The 7,201-nt window shown below is 45.1% G+C and overlaps 1 long non-coding RNA gene across 1 annotated transcript in view; it reads left to right on the top strand.

Moving 5' to 3' along the window:
- The first annotated feature begins 1,004 nt into the window (after positions 1 to 1,004).
- The window catches only part of LOC138992757 (uncharacterized), a 40,437-nt gene continuing 34,240 nt past the window's right edge, over positions 1,005 to 7,201 (top strand). Inside the window, exons 1-2 of the long non-coding RNA XR_011468133.1 lie at positions 1,005 to 1,090; positions 2,904 to 2,996. This is a non-coding gene — a long non-coding RNA (uncharacterized lncRNA). The remainder of the gene's footprint in view (positions 1,091 to 2,903; positions 2,997 to 7,201) is intronic.

Raw genomic sequence — 7,201 nt, 5'->3', positions numbered from 1 at the left:
GATGTGCTCTTACCCTGCCCCTGCCCAGGGCTGATTCCCCTCCTTGGCCTTCAGGTCTCAGCCTGCCCCTTGCCCTCGCGTCGGCTTCCATCAGCGGGTCCCTCACTGTCTTGCGCCTTCGACCTCTCCAGTGACCCCGTCCTTCCAGCAACAGAAAAGCGAGCACCTAAAGAGACGTCCACTTCTGAGAAGATGGAGTCAATATCCTTTTCCTGTTCCCTTCTCTAAGTACAACTAAAAACCCAGGATGTTATATATAAGACAAACATAGGAAGACTGAAAGGTGGAGAGAGGAAGGCAGACTGAATATAGATCCCAGGACTAGAGGAAGTGCACAGTGGTGAGTTACCTGAGTTTTCTTTTTCCTTTGTCTATCCCAAAATTGGAGCTGAAGAAGCCAGCAACCAGGAGACACCAACAGGGAATGAGGCAAAAAGCCCTGCTAGGGCTGCTGTAACAAAATACCACAGATTGGATGGCTTCGGTATTGGGATAATGCTTATCTCACAGAGGTGAGGTAGAAACTGTTCCTTCCTCTTTGACTTTTTAGAAGAGTTTAAGAAGGATTGGTGTTGATTCTCCTTTATATGTCTGATAAAACTCACCACTTAAGCCACAGGGTCCAGGACTTTTCTCGGTTCAGAGATTTTTGATTACTCATTCAATCTCTGAACAAGCGTTATCTGAATACCAAAGCCAGATGAAGAGACAAGAAAACTACAAACCCATATTCCTTATGAGTATTTATTCAAAAATCCTCAACAAAACACCAATAAATCAAATTCAGCAGCATATTAAAAGGAGTATATACCATGACCAAGTGGGATTTATTCCTGGAATACAGCTATGGTTCAACACCTACAAAACTCCGTCGACATAATCTACCATTCAGGAACCGCAGCTACAGTGTTAATAAATCATTACAGGCCTTTCTGCTTGGTATGCGCTTCTTCCACATTTTGCATTCTCATCAGCATGTGACCCTTTCTGACTAAACGGATCAGCTGAGATTGAATTAACTCATTTATTTCAGCAAAAGCATGAGGATGTGCGTGCGGATGGATGGATCTCTCACTCACAGCTGACGGAGGTGCGTGGATGCCTGCTCCCTCTCTAACTATAAGAGGGTGTCTTTCTCTAACTATATTTTAGATCTTAAAATTGTTCTTATCTTTTGACCCAGGAACTTCATTTCTAGATATGACCCTAAAGAACTAATCAGGCATATGCGTGCAAGAATATTCAATGTTCTACCAGCATTCATAGTGAAAAGTGAGAGAGAGCTGAACCTCCTAACAGTATGTGTGTGGCTAAATCAGTTATGGTCAACCTGTGTGACTAACTGTATGTGGTTATTACAAATTATTCTAGAGAATTGGAATGATATAGGGAAGTACAATGCCATGCTAAGCGAGAAAGATGGAAAACAATTTGATTTCAATTCCACCCAAAAAAAACCTAGAAGGAAATACTGCAAGTTATAAGTGGTTATTGCTGAGTTGTCTTATTGATTGGGGACGAAGTCTTGTTTTTATTTTTGTGGTAGTTCTCTAAGTTTTTGTTAGTAACTCTATATTTCCTTTCTAATGGTTTTCATTTATTATGAACTCGTTCAAACATTCAAAAAATAGAAAGAAATGAGCAGATATACATTAGGTCTCTACCTCATATAATAAAAAAAATAATTCCAGATTGATTAATTAATTCCAGACAGTGGAATGGAGAGACTGTGGTAAGAGAATAGAGAAGAGCCTGTCTGATCTCAAGGTGAAGACCTCTACTGCTGACCTCTTTAGCAAAACATGTGCTGTTTCAATATTCCTGTCTAAGAAGCCAGCCTAAAACTCAGTGGTTTAAAGCAGCAACCAGCTTTCCCTGTTGACAATTCTGCAGTTGAGCAGTTAAGTCTGGGCTTAGCGGAGCAGGCCTTTAGGTCTTTGCTGGGCTCATTCGTGTAACTGTGGCCGACTGTCAGGTTAGCTGGGGACTGGGTCAGAGGGTGTCTGGGCCACATGTCCATCATCCAGGAGGCCAGCTTGAGCTCATGTACCTGGCAGCTGGCAGAGTTCCAGGCCTCTGAGCTCAGAGCTCCCACAGCCTCACTCCCACCGCATTCCCTTGGCCAAAGCAGGTACTGAGAGTCCAGTAGGGTAGCCATAATACCACCTCCTGACCGGAGGAGCTGTACAGACATTGCACGGATACAGGAACGCAGGGAGTGGAAAGATCGCGCCATCTGTGCAATTGACCATAAAGTATAAAATGCACAAACCATAAAGGAAAAGATTGATTGTCTGAATACATAAAAATTAAAACTTCTGCATGAAAAATGACACTATATATCTATTACTTTTATAATCATAAAACAAAGTTACAATAAAGATTTCAGGATACTGCACATTTTTTTTTTTTAAAGCACTGAAGAAAATATCTGTGTAAAAATCTCAACTTCCAAAGTGGGAAAATTATTGGGTCAATAATTTCATTATAGTTGGATGCTTCCTCCTCAGATAAGCATATTACAGACTCAGTCAAATAGTAAAGCCCACCTCCTGCATTTGAAAAGGAATTCCTTCCACAGAAATTCTTATTACACATCTTATTACATGGTACATAATAAATTGTGTCTATTTAAAACTGTAGGTGCTGCCTTAGCCGGTTTGGCCCAGTGGATAGAGCAATCGGCCTGAGGACTAAAGGATCCCAGGTTCAATTCTGGCCAAGGGCACATGCCCAGGCTGCAGGAGGCAACCAATCAATGATGCTCTTTCATCATTGATATTTCTATCTCTCCTTCTCTCTTCCTCTCTGAAATCAATAAAAAATATATTTTTAAGTAAATAAATAAGTAAATAAATAATAAAATTATAAGTGCTCCTTTATCGTAATTCTTCTCATTCCAGGAGGATTACCGAATCAGTCACCAGAACCTTGGAGGTCTCCTGCGAAAGAAGCAGGAACGTTGAGGGGCTTGAACTTTCCTGTCTTCAGAGAGAGTGAGTAAGAGGGGACTGGGTCTAAGCACAGACTGAGGGACCTACATTTTTTTTTTCTGAGTCAGGGCTCGAAAATCCGACCTTTGCCTTTTGTGTGACTCTGGGAGTGCCCGAAACACCAGTGTCCGTGGCCCCCTCCAAGGCCACGCGTGAACAGTGTGGGTCAGACCATGAGTTATCCGAGTGGCTCATGGCCCGCCACAGTGTGAGCAGAGGGGGTTGCGGTGTCTCCAGGACGTGGTCACAAATGCAGCCCTGAGCAGCAACAAGCCTGAAAGCAACCTTTCAGCTGAGAGCAGCAGCCCTGGTCCTTTCTGGCTTGTACCCACAGATGAAAAAAGAAAGGGAGTACCAGAGATCGAGTGAGTGGGGGAAACAGAATTCTCCGGGTGCCTCTACTCATCTGCCCACCCTTCAGACCCACCGCACTGGCCAGCATCCTGGAAAGAGCCCCTCATGTAAATAACACATGGGTAGTGAGTGAGTCACCTCTGTCTTTGAAGGACCAACCAAGGTGAGAGCTGAGAGCTGATGTAATCTCTTCACCCAGCTTCCTGCCCAAGTGGTTAGAACACCCATCATGCCCCCTTGCTGTCTGCTGGCCCAGCTCTGCGAGGGGGAGCGGGAGGGGGCGGCAGCATGGTACCCCACCCCCAAATGTCAGGGCCCTGCTTACATCCCTGTGGCGTTGCTTGATGATAAACATGGCGATTTCGCCTTTACAGTTATTTACCTGCACCTCCAAGGGCCACAGGAAGGATTCACAAACACTTGGTTTCTCACAGAAACGCTCTGCAAAGGGGCGAGGGAGGGCCTCTTTCCCTTTTAGCCACAAGCAAGGTTCAGGTTTTAATCTACCCTTCACTTGGGGGAGGGCAAGGCCCCAGGACCTGGGAAGCACGGGCCTCCCTTCCCCAGTTTGGGGGGAGACTCCAGCCGGCTACCCTAGGAACGTGCAGAAGGAAGTGACTGAGGACCAGTGGCCAAGAGGAGGGCAGTGTGTTCGTGGCCTGGGAGATGGGAACGGCTCTCCTGGGGGACTGAGGGGGAAGGGGGGGCGGGTGGCAGGCGCCTCTGGTTTGCTTTGAGTTGATGGTATAGCAAGGAGCGTGGCAGAGGCAGTTCGGCGTTAACAAGGAGCATGGCAAAAGCAGTCATTTCTGTGAACACTGCCTCCAGTTGCCATGGCGTCCACAGAGGCTGAGATGCGCCTGAGGCAGCTCAGTGCACAGGAAGTGCCTGACCATGTGTAAAACTGACCCTTATCTCAGGTCTAATCTCGGAAGGGCCACTGCATGGGCCCCGGGGGTCTCTTCCTGTGGGCTCAGACTCCCCTTGGGGGCCCCCTTTTGACACCTACGCCATCCCACCTCTGCGTGGAGTGCAGTCATTTCCCGCAACAGAAAATTTCCAGAATTGCTTCTGAAGTACCCCATCCCCCCAGGCAGGCAGACAGGTGAGCAGTCAGGAGCCAGCGGTCCCGGATTGCAAGAGGGATGTCTGACTTTGCTTTGGCTTTATTTTGTTGGTTCTGTTTGCTTTTAATAGCTCTTTGCACAAATGTATTAGCCTGAATGGGGTCTTGGTACCCCATCCCCCCACCTCAAATCATAGGTGTCATGGAGATGGCAGTGACCTGAGCGGGAGGAAACTTTATCTCTGGAAGAGCAGGGGAGCCCCCACGGTGACTGTGAAGATCAGTCTGTTGAACCCAGAAACCTCTCCCCCAAGAAAAATGATGCTGACTCAGCTGCTGAGAGACTCAGAGATTCCAAGAGGGCTGAGACGCTACAACTGAATAAAAGAGCATGTGTTCAGCCCTGGCCGGTTTGGCTCAGTGGATAGAGCGCTGGCCGCAGACTGAAGGGTCCCGGGTTCAATTCCAACCAAGGGCACACGCCCAGGTTGCGGGCTTGATCCCCAGTAGGGGGTGTGCAAGGCGGCAGCCAATCAATGATTCTCTCTCATCATTGGTGTTTCTATCTCTCTCTCCCTCTCCCTCTCTGAGATCAATATATATATATTAAAAAAAGAGAGCATGTGTTCAGAAACCATCACTAGGTCCTCGTTTCTCTCCTCATGAATTTTGTATGGTTTCAAGGCCCCATGCGAACAACCCTTGCATGAAGTCTGCCTGCGTCCCTCCATCCCCAGCTGCCTCTGATCTTGCCCACCTCCCACCACTCCCCAGCCCAGAGCCTGGGTTGGCTTCTTCTGTGGCACCTTCATACCAACTGAAAAACTGAATGATTGCAACACTTTAAAATGTTCTGACTTCAGGAGCAAGAAGTGGTCACTATAGAACAACTCAAAATAGCACAAAGAAGAACATTTTTAACAAGAAGAATGAACCAGACTGAATGTATTGCCCTGCCTTCTACACCACCCTTTTGGTGCTTCTGGACCATGGTTGACTGGAGGCAGCAGAGCACAGTGATGAAAAGTGTGGCTCTGGAGTTGGACTGCCTGCGTTGAAAGGCTCGGTGACCTTCAGCAAATCAGTTAACTTCTCTGAGCCTCAGTCTCCTTATCTGTAGAATGGGGACATCCCTCACGGGTTTGTTGTGAATACAAATGTATCTAAAGCACTTAAACAGTGCCTGGCCCATGGAAGCACCACATTAGCAACCACCATGTTCTTGATTTGTTCACAGTCTCATGGAGTTGAGTATATAAAGGTCAAGGTTACTACTCTAAGTATCGCTGCATTGGCCATAATGGTGTGTTGTGTGTGTGTGTTTTTTTAAGGATAAATGGAACTTCGGCACATTTTTAAGGTTTTTATGTGTATGTCAAGTACCTTTCTATTGACATGGAACCAGTTTTGAAATCACTAGTGCGTGTGATGACGGTGCCCATCGACAAGGAATGATGGAACATTTTGAGGCAGAGGAAGACCTATCAGGTCATAGAAGGCTCAGCAGTGTCCTACTCATCCACCTATTACTACTCTAGATAGTATTGGTCTCTCCGTCAAACCAAGACCCCATTCAGGCTAATACATTTGTGTAAAGGGCTATTAAAAGCAAACAGAACCAACAAAACAAAGCCAAAGCAAAGGGTTTTGTTTTTTTCCACTGAAAGAGGGAAATGCATGGGAGTTGTCTATGCTTTTTAATATTAATTGTATTAGGTGAAAGTCGAAACAGATGTCATATTCTCCCCCACAAATCCAATAAACACCAGAGTTCTGTTGTTTTAAAACAGGCAAAAACACTCCAGCGGCTCTCAAACCAACAAAGGAACAGATGTCACAATATGTACTGCTTTGCAAAATGCTGTCGAAAACAGAACTAGAATGTTCATTCCTGACATCTCTGAGTGGCTGCCCCAGTAAGCGAGTGATGGCACTGGGGCGGGTAGCAGGCGGAAGTGCACCGGAAGCTGAGTGGACAGAGTGTGCAAAGTGTGACTTAAATCCCCAATTTTAAGGAAGTAGGTGGAGAGGAGCAGTTCCTAGAATAGAAACCCTTCCTTATCAACGTGTCAGGGATAAAACCAAACTCACAACAAGTACAAAGAAGAGAATAAGCATTATTTGCTATCTCTTTCCTCACTGATCACACTCATTAATATGAATATGTGTTTTACATCATTGAAATCATGTGATACATACAATTTTATATTCTTTTTTTCACTATTACATCAAAAAATTATCTCATATCATTAAAAATTGCCCACAAACATCACTTTTAAGAACTATAAAGTATTTGTAGATGATACCATAATTTTCTTATTTCTTTATTGGTAGATATTTTCCCCAATTTTTCTTTCTTTTCTATTGATTTCAGAGAGAGGAAGGGAGAGAAAGAGAGAGAGAGAGAGAGAGAGAGAGAGAGAGAAACATCAATGATGAGAGAGAATCACCCATTGATCAGCTACTTCCCGCACACCCCCCACTGAGGACCGAGCCCGCAACCCAGGCATGTGCCCCAACTGGGACTAGAACTGGTGACCTCCTTGTTCATGGGTTGATGCTCAACTACTGAGCCACACCAGCCAGACCCCAATTTTCAATATTATAAATAATACAACAATAAAGCCACTGTGTATCCTATCTATGTTTTCCAGAGATATACTTCTCTCTTAACTTTTCCTTGTAAACACCCAGAAATAACTATGGCAAATGTTGGAAAAGAGAAAACACTCATATTGTTATGAAAATAGAGGTTAATGGGCTGGTAAAAGGCAAAAATATTATATTA

The sequence above is a fragment of the Myotis yumanensis genome, unplaced genomic scaffold (assembly GCF_028538775.1).
Source record: "Myotis yumanensis isolate MYYU_CA2020_CCGP unplaced genomic scaffold, mMyoYum1.0.hap1 SCAF_14, whole genome shotgun sequence".
In the NCBI taxonomy this organism is placed as follows: domain Eukaryota; kingdom Metazoa; phylum Chordata; class Mammalia; order Chiroptera; family Vespertilionidae; genus Myotis; species Myotis yumanensis.
This window is presented reverse-complemented; position numbering and strand designations above follow the sequence as displayed.